Here is a 19,330-nt window from a genome sequence, read left to right as displayed (position 1 = left end):
TTCTCAAAACAGGCAAAATAAACAGAAGCTATACATATCACACAGATTGTATTGATCAGACTTTCTAGATAAGCCAAGCTAGAAATTAGTTTATCTCTTTCTTTATAATAACTATATTAAATACAGGTGTGTAAACTTCAAGGACCTGCCACCAGTGATCCATTTCACAAACCAAGCCTAAGGTTCAGAAGCTCCCAAAACAGTATCACTCGATAACCAAGTGACCAAAAGCAGGACTTTGGGGGATGTTCCAGATGCAAATCACATCACCAAATGCAAACCTAAGTATTTATCCACTTTTCATCCATCACTTGTATAGAGCTGTTTAATCCACAAATTTTGCAAAAATCTTTGAATGATCAAGAAGCCTTAAGACCCTTGCTTTGATCTAGGCTCTATGCAAAATGACTTAATAAAAGCAATAATATGCTCACAATTACTGAAATAGTAAAACATACTACAGAGTTGAGAGACCTCAAATTGGATACACAGAATTTGGTGAAAGAATTAGCATTCTAGAATACTCCCCCAAACTAAACAGTAACATCTGTAATTGAATCATAGTAGATCCACTTTAATCTTACCCAGGCCCCTTTCCTTAATATCTTAAAAGTCTATTTAATTTTTATTGTTGGTAATAAAAACATCACCCACTGTGAAAACTAAAACCTCAAAATCTATTAATAAAGATAGAGAGAATGTGAGGGAAATTACTTATCTTTGATAGATTCATAATGAATGTAATTATAGCAAGTTTATCTAAAATTTAAATTACTTGGCTTATAAATTTGGGTAGATTACATTCATTTATAGCTGAGTGATACTCAGTGCAGCAACTAGAAAATGGAAGAAACATTGAAGAATCATATTTAAAACCATTAAGATAACCTGATAGAAATAAATTTTAGATAAGATGAAATTTAGAAATAATACAACAGATGAAAATTGATATCAGTTCTTGGTTTTTTGTTTGTTTGTTTGTTTGGTTGGTTTTGTTTAGATATTTGATGATTATAGTGTCAAATAAGTACTTTTAATGTTAACCTTAAAAATCAGCCCAGTCTTACTGTCACCCTTGCATAGGCCATGGAGGAACTGAGGTCATCACTGTTGCTGCAGGATTCCAAGCCTGAGAGGGAATGCTGCCCTGCTGAGAATCTCATAGGAGAAAATGCTGTATCTCTGCTAAATGTGCCCCAGCACATCTGTAATTTCTGTTATCCGAACTTTTAAAACATATTTTGAAGATACATTCAAGATGGCAACAGTTGTCAACTCATGCTGCTTTCTCTACTGGAGAACGAGAGCATAGGCCCCATCTGCTTCTCTGGGGCTTCAGGGATGTTAGCAATCTTGGGTGAAGTGGATGTCAGTAAAAATGGCCTTCATCAAAGATCCTGCCCCTTGATGCCTTGCCTTGCAGAAATATCATGCTGACCTTGGGTAACAATACTATATTTCAGAAAAGTCGCAGTGATAGTCCAGTATTTCTGGTGTTTCAGAAACCAAAGACCTTGAACCAGCCAAATGACTTACTGCAGTAAGTATTCACAAGTAATGCTATTTGGACACACACACACACACACACACACACACATGTATATATACATATATATACACATATATATTAAGGAATGGATATAGAGGATATGGTTCATTTATACAACGAGTACTACTCAACTATTAAAAACGAGGACATCATGAATTTTGAAGGCAAATGAATGGTAGTAGAAAGTATCATCCTGAGTGAGGTAAGTCAAACACCAAAGGACATACATGGTATGTACTCACTAATAAAATTTCCAGATACCCATGATAAAATTCACAGACCATATGAAGCTTATCAAAGTGAAGGGAACTTTTAAAAGAACAATTAGTTAATGTTCAAGGTACAAAGTGTGGGTTTCATAAGGAAATATTTGCTCAAGTGCATCCTGTGCTTTGATCATATTTGCTCCACATTATTCTACCCTCCTGTCCTCTCACTGCTTCAATTCTTCTTCCTAGTCAGTTATATTAAGATATATGTATGTACTTATAAAGCTACATCATACAAATGAGAGAAATCAGGAGACCTAAAATGATGAGCCATAGTTGTATCCATGTTCTTGCAACAACCTATTCAGTCTACTTTGTGGTCGAATGCAGTTCTATTGTTCTACAGATCACATATTCTTCATTCATTTTATATATATATATATATATATATATATATATATATATATATATATATATAATGTGTATGTGTGTGACAAACTGAAGTTTGAAATGCCTCTTTCATTAATACAGATATGATGGAGAAGTTGAAAGGATGGCAAATGAATGGAGTAGTATGCATATATCCATACAGCAGCAGCACCCTATGTGGGAGCATAGTTGCAATAGAACAGGTAGTATGGTTTGCATCAGCATGGAGCTTGTACAGTTTCTACCACTGAATGTGCTGCCCAGCTGGCATCTAAGAAATGGCTTGTGCTGCCACTAGAGGCCATGGTGCTGTCTGTGATCTGTGTTGCCATCCTGAGACCATGTTGATTTTTGAGGTCCAATTATCATCAGAGGACATGTGGATGTCCTAGCCCAGGTTGTCTCTGGAAGCCATGCTAATGTCCCTGGCCTGAGATCCTGAGGCCTGGTTGATGTTTATGGTTTGTGTTACTGCCAGAAGCCATATGGATGTCTGTTGTCTGTGTTGCTACTAGATGCCATGTTGGTGTCCCTGGTCCATTTGACACCATGGATCATGTTGAGGTCCAGCTTTTGTGCTACAGCCTGAGGCCTTGTGGATGTCTGTCAACCCTGCTGCCACCAGAGACCATTTTGATGTCCATGATCCATACATGTTGCCTCTGACTGTTATGAGAAAGGAAGCTGCTATTACAGAGGTATTAATGATTCCAAACTCATTATTAACAATAAGAAACATACAGGAGTAACTGGGACCAGCAGTACCAGGCACACTGGAACTCCACCATACCAGTGGCTCAGGTTCCTTCCGGTCTGTCTGGGCTGGTGCCCTGAGCAAACCTTGGGTACAAGCTTCGCAGCCAGTCCCACAACACCCAGAGGAAGCTCCACTCCCAGGCACTCTAACATGCCCAAGATCAGAGGTGAGGAGGACGCAACATCTATTCCAACACTGGGAGTAACTGGAACCAGCGGAACAAAACAAAATTTACACAATATCTTTGCACAAATTCAGCCCTACAAAGGATAATAGATGGAAAACATCAACATAAGGAGTGAAACTACACCCTAGAAGAAGCAAGAAACTAATCTTTCAACAAATCCACACAAATCTAATTCCACCTCTTACAACAAAAATAACAGGAAGTGACGATTATCTTTTCTTAATATCTTAATATGAAAATTAATATTACCAACATATCCTAATCGATTGAAATCCAATAATATGAGGAATTAGAAATTTGTTGATTGTCATCCAATGGTCTCTCTAATTTGGTAATTGGAGAATATTATACAATCCATATACACTTTCAGTTTGTTTGTTCATGACAGTGTCTTGCTGTGTACAACATAAGGGTCTTGAGATCTTGCTTCTCCTATCTCAGCCTCTCTATTAGTAGTATTGTTTATTTCATGTTTTTACACTATACTATGGTTTTCAGAACAGCTTACATATTTCAAAAGTATTTATATACCCAAAAGACATATAGACAATTAAATTTGGAAGGGGCTTGTAAGAGAACAACAAAGAGTGAGACTGAATGCTTTGCTTGACCTTTGTAACTCTTGTATCAAGTTTGAAGAAGAGGACTTTATAAGTTACTCTTTCTCTGAGATGAATGCTTTTCCAAATTATCACAGCCAATGAACCAAATTCTTACCCTCACCTAATGTCTGTGCCACCCTCCAAGTAGAACCATTGTTCATTGAAACAGATGGTGAATGACTTTATGGAATGACCATCTTAATACACACACCTTTTCTTAAATGAATGTAACCTGTTCTCTGTGGGCTGAGAATAAAGTCACTCAATAAAGTGAAATTGCTTTGACCATAGCAGGAAATCTGTATCCAAAAATCATGCCTACAATTCATTCCTTGGCACAGCAGAACTGTCAACTCTCAGCTTAGCTACGATGGAGGTAAAATCCTTTGGTGATGTGAGGGTCGTTGAAGTACAGCCTTATTACAATAAAATCCAATGTCGAAAAATTGTTCTTATTTTGGGCTTGTACCGCAGTAAGAGCCAAGATTTTAAGCTTTACTAAATACAAAACAAACAAACAAAAAGACTTTATATATTTATGTTCATTTGAGAATGTACTAGTAGTGATATATTATTTTGAAATATACAGTTAATATGTTTGAAGTTATTTAAAATTTATATTGAGAAAAATGTATGTATTTTCACTATTGCTGTAGACAATCATCTACATAAGACTGTTAAATTGATTGTTGTTTTATATCAAATAACTTTTGTAATACTCATTTTTATTGTTACAATATTTTATAAATTTAAAAGAATATGACAAAAAAGATATTGTAGGCATTGAAGGGAGGTCTCTGGGAGGAGTTGGGGTACAAAATGGAAACAAGGATGTAATTTAATTCTATTTATTTAAAATATGTTTTTAAATGTTAACAAATTCAGATAAATTGAAATCATGTTAACTTTTCTCATCATAATGCAATAAAAGTTAAAAAAAAAGAATAAGAAACATGGGAGACTTCTGCAACAACCATTGCTACTTTGCCACAACCACAAATAAAATAAAATAAAATAAGATAAAATAAAATTAAAGGAAACATTCTATACAGGAAGTCATTGAAGAGAAACCTTTTAAAAATGTGATAAAGATGCTGATGTTTAGCTCTTCACACTTGATGGCTTCTGGCAGAAGTTTTGACCATTCTCTAGTGAGTATAAGGGCAACACAAATTCTACTTGGTGCAAGGTTAGGAGGGTGGACCTGGGAGGAATAGGAAATGAGTGTGATAGAATGTATGGTATGAAAGTCCCACATAATCAATCAAAATTTGATTTTAGAAAAAAATTTAAAACTAGTGTCAATTTAACAACAGTGAAGTAAAATCTTTTTGTTTCACTAACTGTTTGAAACAACGGTGTCCAGAACGTAAGGGTAAGAGCTTACTGCTGAAGTCACCACACATTTCAGTCATTGGACCTGAAGAAATTAACTTGCTTCTGACCTCAGCATCTTCTCTCTGATGCTTACCTAACCTCAGCATCTTCTCTCTAACGGTTACCTGTCATGGGATTACAAGTTGTCATGAATGCTGCCTGGAAAGAAATGTTACCAGAAATTGCACACAGCTCTAACTCCTGTGAGCTACAATAATGGCTTACCTGACATGAAATCCCATGATGACAGACTGGTACTAATAAATTGGAGGTAACCAAGAGCTTTCAGCTTGGGCTTAAGTTCCACTTAGCATAGTAAAATCCATGTCTCTTACCAATGCCGCTAACCACAGTTTGAGAGATCATGGATCCTTGAAAAGAACCTACTGGTATCAGGTTCCTAATCTGAGGTAGCATTCAGCTGCCATCTAAATACTTATCCTTATAACCATGGTAAGTACAGGTTGCATTCCTTATCAAAGATTCCGTTTTCAGAAGACAGTAGTGCTTACAGAGAAACACAACAGGTAAAATATTAGAGAACAAGAGTTGATGGAATATCCATCCCCAAATGGGACATCTGCAATACATTCCCTACTCTCAAGGCTGAGGGCATGTCCTAAATGAGGGAAGAGGAAGATTGTTGGAGGCAGGATACTGGAGTGATTGCCATGAAGCAGTATCCTCTGAACAGAGATACTATACCTGAGACCTTGCAACAGCTATGGTTACCTGTGTAGGGTCACATGTGCCCACAGTTTACCATGAATGGGGTAGGACACACAAGGCCCCATCCCTTAGTGAAGAAGAAAAAGCAGTCCATGGCTTGGGAGATGATAGTAAGATATCTTCAGAAATAAGCCCCCTGATAGGTTTCCGATTTACCCACTTTTAGTTTCACACCAAAGTACAGGTAGAAAATATTAATGTGATGGGAAAAATGGAGAAATATGTTTTTAAGAAAACTGAGCAAACACCAAGCTGTTTCATGGAAAAGTACGTTTGAAATTATAATCAAATCAAAATGAATAAAAAAATTAAATGAGAAATCTCATGTAGAATGTAATACAGAAAAGAAATGTGGAGATGCTCAGAAAAAGTACATCTCAGAGTGGGATTTATAAGTAAATAAAACTGGATTTTCTAAAGAATATTAAATATCTTGTGGGATGTAGCAAAACCTAAAGAGACCATCCCCATCTTTCCACTTTTCCCAAGCCCTTGTTTCTTCTCTTCCCTTTGACTCATGGAAGATTGGGTAGCAACTTGCTTATAAACAACAGTGCCTTCCAGAAGGATAGGCCGTCCCTCCTCTGACCTTACTCTTGTATAGGAGTTCATCTTCCTACCACATTGACTCTATTGATTCCTCTGGCTGACCTATTTATTTAAGAAACCATGATAGGAAGGGGCATGTGACCAGAAACTCTAGCCTACTTCTAAAAATCTCCTCAGGTTTGAAGTCCCTTAGCAGAGCAGTGTTGAAGATGGCCTAAGCCTCTAAGCAACCAAAGTCCTGGTCCTTTGCATTTCAGTCAATTTCAATTGATAATGTCAATGATAATCATGGATTTCAATGTTGATGATTCTCTAATAATCACACAAATGTCTTATACCTACATTATAGCTTTGTGAATTCTGATACAAAGAGGCATCCAAGCTATACTTGATGCTTAGAAACTATAAGATCAAAGCTATAGAAGGCTTTTTTTTTTTTTTGCCTTTTTGTGTATGGAATTTTAAAATGATATGCTAATACATGCACAACAATATGAAATATGAGAAACATGTAATGGAGTTGGGAAATCTAAAGTTCTAATGGTATTAATTATATATGATGTTAAATATATATTATATTACACTTTTCATATTACTTTAGAAATCACTTAGCTATGGTCATTGAAGTTGAGTGTTTTCCTATGTATTAATCCAAAATTCCCTTTTTATGTATAAAAAGTCCTATCTAACAGAAATGAGTACATAGATGCAAAGTGTTCTCTGTCATAAAGATTTCAGAAGCATCATTATTTATTTTGCCAAACATCTAAATGACAGTGGAGTCACTTTCTAGTTAGGTAGATAGTATTTGATATATTAAAACATCAACCAACATATCAATGAATCTTAGTAAAAGATGTCAGACACTAAAGGGTATGACTAATATACTTTCATTTTATAAGGTACAGACAATTTGAAAGTAATATGAACTGATAAAAAACAGGATAATGGTTACCCTTGGAAAGGTGAAGTTATTTTTGGAATATAAAATGAGGAAACTTCTGAGGTGCTACAAGGTTTAGTCTATCAGATTAGATTTTGGTTGTTTAGAAGTTATGGGCGTTTCAATCTTTCTTAGAAGGGGGAACAAAATACTCATGGGAGCAAATACAGAGACAAAGTGTGGAGCAGAGACTGAAGGGAACGTCATTCAGAGACTGCCCCACCTGGGAATCCATCCTGCCACGCCCACTCATCTACTCCAGTACCCTAGATAATTTAGATATGACTGGAGTAGATGAGTGGGCGTGGCACCATCCCACATACAGTCACCAAACCTAGACATTATTGTGGATGCCAAGAAGTGCATTCTGTCAGGAGTCTGATATAGCTGTATCCTGATAGGCTTTTTCAGAGTCTGATGTACACAGAGGCAGATGCTCACATTCAGCCATTGAACTGATCCTGGCATCTCCAATGGAGGAGTTAGAGAAAGAACTGAAGGAGCTGAAGGAGTTTGCAACCCCATAGGAAGAAAAACAATATCAACTAACCAGTGCTCCCAGAGTCTAAACCACCAACCAAGGAGCACACATGGAAGGACTCATGTATCCAACCACATATGTAGCAGAGGATGGCTTTGTAGGGCATCAATGGGAGAAGAGGCCCGATTAAGGCTTGATGCCCCAGTGAAGGAGAATGTGAGGGAGCGGGAGCAAGAGTGGGTGGGTAGGTGGGGGTATACCCACATAGAAGCAGGAAGAGAGGGGATTGGATAGGGGTTTTCGTGGGGAGGTGGGAATCAGACATTGGGATAACATTTGAAATGTAAATAAATAAAATATGCAATAAAAAAGTTGTCTGTTAAAATTCAGCTTTAAACATATTATGAATAATGAAAACATAATATTTAAAATTATTAAAAATATTTACTTAGTCTTCTCCTTGGGACTATCATGAATACTGGTATAGGTAATGCTGTAAGATATTTTATTTAATTCTCAATGGTAATAGAAATAAGTTATAGCAACAAGAAATTCAGAGTAAGAGAGCTAAGACAGGCAAAAAAGTATCCCTAAACAAAATTTTCACTTAGAAAGTCAAAATGATGAGAATTAATAGGTAACTTCTATAGTTTTTCCCCACTGAACTTAAGGGCAGGAAGAAAGAATATAGAAACTAGAAAGGATTTGAAAGATTGTGTGGTAGATTTTGTTTTAGAAGCAAAGAGCATATTAAGATATCTAGGGTGTGTGTCACAAACAGAAGTAAAGTGTAAAATATAAATAATAGTTAGTCATTGGTAGTGTGTAAATATATCAGTAGGAACATTCAAAAACAGATGAACACAGATTTTTTAATACAAAGAAAAGTCTTTATTGATAAATAAATTATGATTAAACATTATTACAGTTTGTTAGAGAATAAAAAGCTTCAAAGTTGACATCTCCCCAACCCTGGCCCTAGCTACTAGCCTCAGCCTTCTTGCTGGGAGCCTTGGACAAGGTCTTGGAGGGTAACTCAGGCCTTTTGGTGTTCTCGGGGTCTTCATGACCCTAGGTGTCAGTTGTGCTTTGTGTCCCATGGAAGGAGTGGGTGCTTTGGTCTTCTGTACTGTGTCAGTGTGGGTCATGGCTGCCATCTTCCTTTTGGCAAGGGAAGCAACACTATTCTGGACCTTGCTAACTGAGGGCTTTGGTTTCTCACACACACCTTTGGTTTTCCCATGGGCATCTGCTTCTTTCCTGCTCCCATTCTCTTTGACCTTCTGGCCTATGTTGGCAGTGAGAGGGGCCCCTGCACCTTTGTCTTGTTTTAGAGGGACGTTTCTGACCTCTTTCGGTGTCGCCTTGACTTTCTTAGGCGCTATTTCCAATGTGGCTGCTGAGCAAAGATAAGCCTTCCTCTTCTCCCCTTTTCATCTTGGCCTTGCCAACTTGGTTTTTCTTCAGCAATCCAGATTTCTTGGGGCATGTCTCCTTGGCACCTGCAGCTCCCCTGTGAGATTTCAGGGTGTAGGCTTTCTTTTCTTGGGCCTGAGAACTAGTTTGAAGCTGCCAGTTGCACCCTTGCCCTTGTAGTTGGCAGGCCAGGCAAGTAGGCCTCAATGAATGACAGTTTCCAGAGCCTGCTTCAACAGGTATTTGAAACGGGTGGTGTCCACTGTTGGGTACTTACGTTTGATATAGACCCTGATGGCTACAATGGATGTGCCTGGGGTTTCTCCCCGGTCTTTAGAGCCTCTAACACCATGTGCATCATTGTTGGGTTCTGTTGGCCTGCTTGGATTCTGCTGCACCTTGACAGCAAATCTAATAAAAGACAGAGTCAAAAGAGAAGAACACAAAACAAATGATACATTCAAATGATGGCCTTGAGATCTGAACAGAGTTCTCAAGAAGAAATAATAACAGTTAAAAAAAAATAAAGCTCAAAATGATCATTGTCTCTAAGTAGTCAGAGGAATGGAAATCAAAACCACTTTGAGATTTTTGTATTATTCCAATCAGAAAGGCAAAGCTCAACCAAACAGCTGACAACAAATGCTGGTGAAACAGAACCGAGGTTCAGTCAGTGAAATTGCAAACTTGGTGCAGCCTCTCTAAAATCAGTGTGGGGATGATTCCCCAAAACCCAAACTAAATCTATCATACAACTGAACTCTACCCCTCCTTGGAATATGCCCAAAGGACTCATCGTGCACCATAGATTCTTGCTCAGTCATTTTCAGAGCTGCTCTATTCACAATAGCTAGAGAATTAAAAATTCCTCAGTGTCTTCCACCAATGAATAAGTAATGAAAATGTGTACATATACAATATGGAAAATTATTCAGTTGCAAAGAAATAAGAAATCATGAAATTTTCATGTAATTGCATGGAATTTTAAAAGATCGTATTGAGAGACAGGTAACTTCAGCCGAGGAAGAAAAACTTTGTGCTTGTACTTTTTTATCCAAGATTCCTATTTCCAATTGTCCAGATGAGAGTTTATATAGCTAGTAGTAACGGCGGAAACAGAAATGTAGAAAGAGACCATTGTGGAGTCGAGGGGCAATAGAGAGATTAGTAGGATAAAAGTCATTTGCAGTGAGAAAACAGAAAATGGAAAGGTTTAGTTATGGAAAGGTTTAGTTATGGAAGGTTAAGAGAGTTAAGTGCAGAGAACAGAGAAGGCAGGTGAGGATAAAATAGCAGTAAGGATTTCTGTACTATTACCTATATAGCTGTACTGACTGGTTTGTGTGTCAACTTGACATTGGCTGGAGTTATCACAGACAAGGGAGCTTCAGTTGGGGAAGTGCCTCCATGAGATCCATCTGTGGGGCATTTTCTCAATTAGTGATCAAGGGGGTAGGGCCCCTTGTATGTGGTGCCATCCCTGGGCTGGAAGTCTTGGGTTATATAAGAGAGCAGGCTGAGCAAGCCAGGGGAAGCAAGCCAGTAAGGATCATCTCTCCATGGCCTCTGCATCAGCTCCTGCTTCCTGACCTGCTTGAGTTCCAGTCCTGACTTCCTTTGGTGATATACAGCAATATGGAAGTAAGCTGAATAAACCCTTTCCTCCCCAACTTGCTTCTTGGTCATGATGTTTGTGCAGGAATAGAAACCCTGACTAAGACAATAGCTAAAACACCCATACACTTAAGTCTGTATATACACACATATATAGTTGAAAAATGAATTTCTCAACTGAGCTAACAATGCTTCTCAAAGAGCCAAAGACCACCCACAAAAATCCCCAAATCAAGCATGTACAGGGTTCTTTCCTTCCCTCCCCTCCCCTCCCCCTCCTCTCCCTTCCCCTCCCATCCTCCTCCCCTCCCTTCCCCTTATCTCTTCCTTTCTTTTGTTTTAATTTGTTGATCAGGGTTGTCTAAGAGACACCCCAAATATTATATAGGTTCTTGCTATTTCTCCAAGCTGTCCTCAGAAGAGAAAGTTAAGTCTATGTTGATGTAGACACCACTATACATTTCAGACACAGGATGCAGAAGACACAATCTAGGTTTGACACATAAGCTTCCTTCTTGGGCAGTAGCTGTCATGATACCAGATGGTTGCATGTAAACTTCCAAGGGAGGTAGCAAACAATATTCTTACCATTCTGTGGTACCTACAAACCACAACAGGTACAGACTGTTATGACCTTCAGCAGATCTCCAAATGGTCTGAAGGCCATCTCAATATGAGAATATATAATTCACAGATTTCTTTTTAAAATTAGCAATGTTTAATTTGGATAGTTGTATACATGTCTTTGTCTGGTTCTCTTCATTGAAAGTAATAAGAATTTTCTAACAAACATAAGAGCGAAATCTTTTTCCTGCTTTGGTAAAAAATGAAAGTAAGCAGGAGAAGGTGGGGTGGTGAGCAGGGGTTTGTTTTTGTTTTTGTTTTTATTTTTATTTTTATTTATTTTTATTTTTTTCAGAGAAGAAACTGGGAAAGGAGATATCATATGACATGTAAATAAAGGAAATACCTAATAAAAAATGAAAGAATGAATTTTGTATATCTGGTTGAATAAGAAAGAAAAACACATCAATGTGATATTTATGAAAATAAAACAGAAAAATAGTGAAAATTTTTCTCCTAGAAAATGTACCTGTAAAATGTTTCTACAACTAAATATAAGTATAAATTTCATATTTTTAATGAACATAACAATATTTTTATTGGAAGAAAAAAATATTTTCCTGGCTCTAAACTTTTAATCCATAAGTTTCAAAAACCTAATTTGTTGTAAGGCATAAATTAGAGTTGTGATTATTCTCATCCATTAAATTGATTTAAGTTAATCATCAAATCCCATAGGCATTTTTTTATGAGCCTAATTTAGATGAATCAGTTGCCAAGGCAGAGATTCACACATATGCTGGAAGCTCTAGCAAGAAACATTCCTTGTTTCCAATTTAACAATTACAAATAATCATCTCTCTATATGAATACAGAGAAGGAAGCAAACTTCAGAATTTACTGGAAGCAGCCTAAGAGCACATATCTTTGGCACAGTATACATCAGAAAACCCTAGAGTTGTAGGAAGAAATCTATTTCTTACATATTTGAAATAGTTCATTGAAATATCTGTGCTGTGTAGTATTTGATTCTGACTGAAATTTTGTTTGATTTTACATTACTTTATACATGATACAGAGATTGGTTCACAGGTCAATTAAGGTGACACTGGAGTAAAAAATCCCATACTGCAGGAGGCAGTGCTGAGGTCCCCACAGAAGTTACTAATGGAGAGTAGAAATGACAATCAGAGAATAATTCATACGAATATTAATTATTCAGCTTCTACTGTGGATTTGTCTAAGAAAATTCCTACATATAAAGATAAAAGTATTGATTGGTTTTATTGTGAAAGACCCCCGGAACTGGGGAGATCCTTACTCAAGTCTCGGGACAGCTTGACCACCCAATGACTCACGAGAGACCGAACTTGCTGCAATCACATGAGGTTTATTGGGGATACCGGTACCGGGTCGATCTCATGACCTTGCTGGCCAGAGTTCAACGCCAAACACAAGAAGTGTCGGGTATTTAAAGGGAAAACCCACAAACTAGGGGGGTGAAGGGATTACCAAGGAAACATAACAAGAGAACAGTGGAAAATTCTAAAGAGTCTCAGACCCTATTTGAGTCAGCGTCATAAGTAAAACGTCCTACACACTCATTATGCACAAGAATGTGGTCTGGACAATGTTATTCACTTTATGGCTGACCATTTCCTAGAACTACCCAGATGGCTCATATCCTGCCTTTTGTTCTTGGACCTAACTAGGGGAAGCCTTTGTGGCCAACAGGTTTCTGAAACTGGCTAGTCTACATTCTTGGCTCGTTACAGAGACCTTCTATGTCCTTTAAGTAAAGGTTATACAGTATATATACATTTCTACTAATACATTTCCCTTTTCATTAGCATGCTTTCTCCTAAATTTCTAAATTCAGTCTTTCAATTGCCTCTGATGAGAAGGTGCTACAGGAGATAATGAAATACCCCAGAATATAATCAAATTGCACCTTCTATACTGAAGCAAAATATCAACCTATATCTTTTTTAACTTGAGCAATAAAACCTGCTTTCATTCTCAAGAACTTAAAATGGCAATTGTTTTCTGAACACAAGGAGGTACAGGGCAATGTTTAAATCAGCTGTTCTCAACCTGTGGGTTGCAACCCCTTTGAGGGTCCCATATCAAACATCTACATTATAATTTATAAGAGTAGCAAAATTATAATTCTGAAGCAGCAACAAAGTAATTTTATCGTTAGTGTTTACCATAACAAGAGGAACTGAATTAAGAAGTCATAGTATTAGGAAACTTGAGACCCACTGAATTAAATCAAGATTATAAACAGGTAAAACATTTTTTCAAGTCAAAGTCATACAAAGACCTTTTAAACATGTTTTTAAAGGAGTGTATTGCTTTTAGATTTTCTTAGACGAAAATATTAAAGAATTCAAAAACAATCAAATATTTTTATAAACCTTGAATTTCATATCAATGTAAATGGAGGCTCCCCGAAGGAGATTTTGTGCTATCTTTTGTCTAAAGGAGTTGTTTATAACTTATAACACAAAAAACGGCCCAAAGAATTTAAGGTTGTTTAGTTTGAATAACTAGAAAGTTTGAACAACTGCCTGCTGAGAGAGCACTATATAAACACAAAAGAAAGTCTCATCTTTTACTTACTGGGAGCAAAATTGAATAAGCTATTCAAATACCAACACAAGGCATTTCTTAGCAGGAGAGGAAAGTGACATATCAAGAACAACACAAAGACAAGAACATGCATAGTGTGTATCAGAGCTTCAGAGAAACACTTAGGTGGTCACAACCGACCCTTATTATAACAGACTGACAACTTGTATCTAGCTATGCTTCAGTGTCTCTCTTGCTTTTCTTTTTATAATGAGAAATACCTACTGTATTATTTTTATTTCCATTTTAACAATGACTGTTTAAAGGACAAAGTAGTTCTCTAGTTTCTAAATCTCCCTTGGAGAAAGGAGCTTCATTTGTGTCAGTGCTAAAGCAGTTGACTAGTTGACAGGAACCTGAACTATTTCAAGTTGGGCTAAAACTTTTCAAGTGAGTTCACCATATACTTAGGGGCAGGAGAAGAGAAGGCCATGATCTATGGTGACATGGGATGTATTGGGAACCTATCTGTACTATTACGGCTTTGGTTTACAAATGTCTCATAAGGGCCCTCACTTTAAAGTCTTGGTCACCAATCCATGACATAATTTTGAAGAGGAAAATCCCTAACAGGTGAAATTCTGAGAAAGAAGAAGTTATGTCACTGGAATTCTGTTTTCTTTTGTTTGCTTGTTCTTTTTTTCTTTATGTTTTTGTTTTTGTTTGTTTGTTTATTTGGTTGGTTGATTTCTTTTTAAAAAAATTTTTTTTTCACCACCATTGTATCCTACGTACCATGAACTAAGTCTCTTGCTCTACCAAGTACTACCTGGGATATTTTGTATTTCTACAATATCAAATGCAATAGAGACAATGTACTATGGGCTCAAACACCTAGACCCTTAAGATAAATTCCACAGATTTTTAAATTATTTTAATTCTTTGCTCTTTAAGTTGAATGTTTTACTTACTTGGTTGTACTTAGCAAAACTGAAAAAATATGAAAATGTTCTTCATTCCCACTTGTACATGTTATACTATACATACATGGTGTCTGTTCCACTTGGTTTTGAGTATGTGCTAGACTATGGATGTATTTGTTATTTAATATCCACAGTATTGTTGCAGGACACTGGGTCATATTGTGAACCCTGAGATTGGGAACTGTTTCTAATTTGGGGGGTTGTGTGCCTTTGATGGTAGTGTTTTATGTTTACTGTAAACAAGTACTTGTGGTGTGGCTCAGCTCTGGCAGATAACTTTAATCCTAAAGGTAAATAAAGTCAACCATAGCTCATCAGGCAGAGCAAGCAAGTAGCCAAGAAGGAGTGGCCAGAAGTAAACAGCAAGGAAGGTCTTTAAGTTGAAGTATATTTAACACAGCTCAAAGAAGAAGAAAAGCCTTTTCTTTCTGGGACTTTGGTGGAGTAGGAAGGTCAGCTGGGTATTTTCTCTGCCTCTCTGAGCTATCAGGCTTTCACCCCAGCTTCTGGCTCCTGAGTTTTCATTGAAAACGCTGAGATTTTTGACTTTTAAAACAATGCAGCACCAATGATCTATTACATAGGAAGGGTATTAAATTGAGGAACAGGTAGAAGAGAAAGATATTGAAAGTGTGTATAGGAGAAATATCAATGTCAAAAGTCTCCTCTTCAAAGATGAAATTGGTGTAGCATTTCAAAGATTGGTATTTGCATGGCTGGCACAGCAGTGAAAAGCTAAGCAGGCACCAAAACATTGAGTATTAGATCTTGTTCATTCCTGATATTATTAGATCTTGTTCATTCCTGATGTAATAATAGAACTGATCTTATATTGCCAGATAAAGGCCTGTGGACTTCTAGGAAGTATGAATAAGAACTATAAAGTGTTTTGTAAACCAACAAACTCTAAGAGTTTGTCCCTTGTTTTAGTTTGCTGAAACACTCGGCTAACCCAAAAACCCATGTTTCAAATTCAAAATATGTTAACCTACACATGGCTAGCCATCTACCAAGGTCAAACTAGCACACAGACAATTGGGAGGTCAATGCTAGTGATGCTGCCATTTGAAAAGCCTGACACTTGTATGGACAAAGTTGTAATAAGCTTTTAGTACAATTGAATGTCCTTGCCTGTTGAAAACAGAGAACTATTTGCCCAATGTTTACCAGATAAAAATTAACTTTCTCAGAGGGACAGTGGTGGCACACCCCTTTAATCCCAGCACCTGTGAGGCAGAGGCAGGCACATTTCTGAGTTTGAGGCCAGGCTGGTCTACAGAGTGAGTTCCAAGACAGCCAGGACTACAAAGAGAAGCCCTGTCTCAAAGAAAAAAGAATTAACTTTCTCATCTTAACACAAGTGATTATGAAAATGATCAGATGGTCCAATTATACTTCTGCAAACAGTCAAGAAACAGAATGAGGTGAATATTATTTTCTAAAGACTGTTATCTAAATATTATATCTTCAATAAAACATATATTTTGCTAATTAAATTTACTCTATATTTCTCAAGTGCCATTCACTACAACACAGCTTAAATGGCCAGTTGCTAGTGTTCAATTAAGCAACTTTATCATTTAGTGGTGGAGGTCATAGGCAAGAAGGAAACACTTCATCAGAGGGCTAGGACATGAAAGAAGACATGACAAAGAGTATGATGTATATTTCTCCAGACAAGTCTCAATGAAATATAGAAGAAAATTGGCATTACTTGCTTGTCTGTGAAGAACAGTCACTAGTTAATTCATTCATCTTTCCTGAAGCAGATGAGCCCAAGGGACAGAAAGGCTTCAGAATAATTTTACATATGATAAAATCAATCAGGAAGTAAGAATCAATCCAAGAAAACTAATAGTTGGATGGAAATAGTGAATTGTATATAAATAAAATCTTCTGCTCATCAAAGAAGGAAAAAAATAAAGAGACAGACTTAAAGAGAACAGAATTTAAACCTAGACTTCTGACAGATAATTAATGTATAGAATATTTATAGACTCAAAATCTAAATAACAATGACCAAAAAATCTCAAACAACTCATTATGTGGAGTGAAGAAATCAACAAAATATTAGTTATAAAAGATAAATTAATCAATAAACTTACAAGACCCAAACACTTTGACCATCTGGCAAATGCAAATCAAAGCCACATTTGTATCCTGCCTTTCCCTAGCCAGAAAGACTATCACTAAGAAAAATGTACAACATTGTTGACAAGGTTACTAGAGGTAAAATAAAACCCTAACCAATATTGGTGGGATTTAATGTGGAAGACAGTGGAGAATGCTCAAAAATCTGAAAATAGAGCTATCAAATGACTTGTCATATCACATGTAATTATATACCAGGGGAATTCCAAGTCAAAATATCACAGATGTGCATAGAGATCCATGGATAATTTAACACTTATGAAAGGAGTTAAATATTTTAGCTAGCCCATATGAAAGACACAGAATTCAGGTATTTTATTTACAAGGTATAAGCCTAGAGTAGGCAGGTTTTGGAGCTCTTCTAACTTACATACCAGCTATATATATATGTCCCTTGTTACTCGATGTTTCTCCTAACCACATGCTCATGGTGCATCTCCTTTCATGGCAGCCTTTTCCATTATTCTCCCTTCTTTCTCTCTCTCTAACTGTGATTCACCCCCCATAGGTAACTGAAAATCTTACTAGTTCTATCTATTGCCAAGTTCCAGTATAAGGATCCAAGATTCAGCAAAGAATGATACCCTAGACTCAAATAGTTTGCAAAGACAAAGAGCATTTTATTATGCAGAAGTCTATCATGCTGGAGTCTACCACTTACCAAGATGGAGACACCCAAGTGAGCTCACAGGCCCAATTTAAAGCACATTAGGGGAAATTACAGGGAGGGATAGGTGATTATCTTAATTAGTTGTCTAAGAACATTACAGAACAATTGCTAGGGCATGGGGGACTGGAAACTGTCACTGGGGAAGCCTGGAAACTGTTACTGGAGAAACCTGGAAATTGTTTATGACTCATTGTCTTTGCCTCAGGCCAGGATGTGGGGTAACTTCTGATGGTAGGTTCTGATTGGCTGCCAAAAAGGCTGTTTCTTTTTCTTTCTTTCTTTTTCTTTTCTTTTCTTCATTTTTCTAGTAACAGACTTGCCAGATTTTAGCCTTGTACTAAACAATTAACTTGGGAAGCAAGTTCCATAGCATCACTTGGTATATATGAGAATCTCCTGGTGGGGTTGAAGGGCAACAAGATTTTTCTGGCCAGTATTTAGTATTTGATTACATAGCAGCCATCAGATCAAACCCCCAAAATGCAATTCTTAGTAGTCAAAATTTAGAACCAACTTACATATTTATTAGCTGGTTAATATAGAAAATACATTGCATATAGGCAATTGTGTTTTATTCAGACGTAAAAAATAACAGAAATATGGTATTAGGTGGAAAACAAATATAGAGGCAGACCACCATATTAAGCAATATATGCCACATTCAGAGGGATATTTGTCACATATTTCTTTTATTTGTGAATCAAAGATTATATATAAACTGTATGACATAAAAAGTGAATGGAATCTATTTTAAAAAAGGCAACCCAAGGAACAGAAAAAAGAAAACAAAAGATAAAAGTGGTATGGGGTGAATATGGTCAGAACAGAGAATACAAATCAAAAGTACTACCTTAATGAAACCTATCACCATGTACAGTGATAATACACCAATAAAAATAAATTAATTATTCATGGAGTTGCAAGAGCTTTAATTTCAGAACATACAACAAAGACACTGTTAATTGCTAGCATACAAACAAAAATGAATACTTTGAAGGGTGAGTAGATTAGATCTCAGGACAATATAAAAGTATAACAAACAATAACAGGAGTGAGGAACTATTTTAGATAGAGTGTTACTTTATAAGGTATCATAAGGGAAGAAAGTTTTCACATATATTTTATTCACTTTTTATATTCTTTAAATTACACATGTTTTTGTGTGTTCCTTCCTGAATTTTTGTGTGCATCATGCATGCAACTGCCTGTGGAGGTCATTAAAAGATGTTAGTTCCCCATAAAATGAACTTGTAAATCATTGTGATAAGTCATGCGAGTTCTAGAATGGAACCTGGGTCCTTTGAAGAATTAGTTAGCAGTCTGATCTACTGAGCCATCTCTGCAGTCATTGGATTTCTACTTTTAAAGACATTCTGTGTGCAGAATAGGTTTATGGAAAAGATAGAGGGAATTATTGCAGAAGTCTAAGAATGAGATGGCAGTTTGAAATATATTTCCCATCAAGCTGATCATTCCACATCTCTTATTCTCAGTACAATGACCATTTGTGGGCCTTGATATGAATCATTAGCTAAGACAAAAAAAA

General features: G+C 36.7%; 1 pseudogene; it reads right to left on the bottom strand.

Annotated features, from left to right (window-relative positions):
- Positions 1-8,790: 8,790 nt before the first annotated feature.
- The window catches only part of LOC116104573, a 37,961-nt pseudogene continuing 27,421 nt past the window's right edge, over positions 8,791-19,330 (bottom strand).

Source organism: Mastomys coucha, unplaced genomic scaffold (assembly GCF_008632895.1).
Source record: "Mastomys coucha isolate ucsf_1 unplaced genomic scaffold, UCSF_Mcou_1 pScaffold22, whole genome shotgun sequence".
In the NCBI taxonomy this organism is placed as follows: Eukaryota; Metazoa; Chordata; class Mammalia; order Rodentia; family Muridae; genus Mastomys; species Mastomys coucha.
This window is presented reverse-complemented; position numbering and strand designations above follow the sequence as displayed.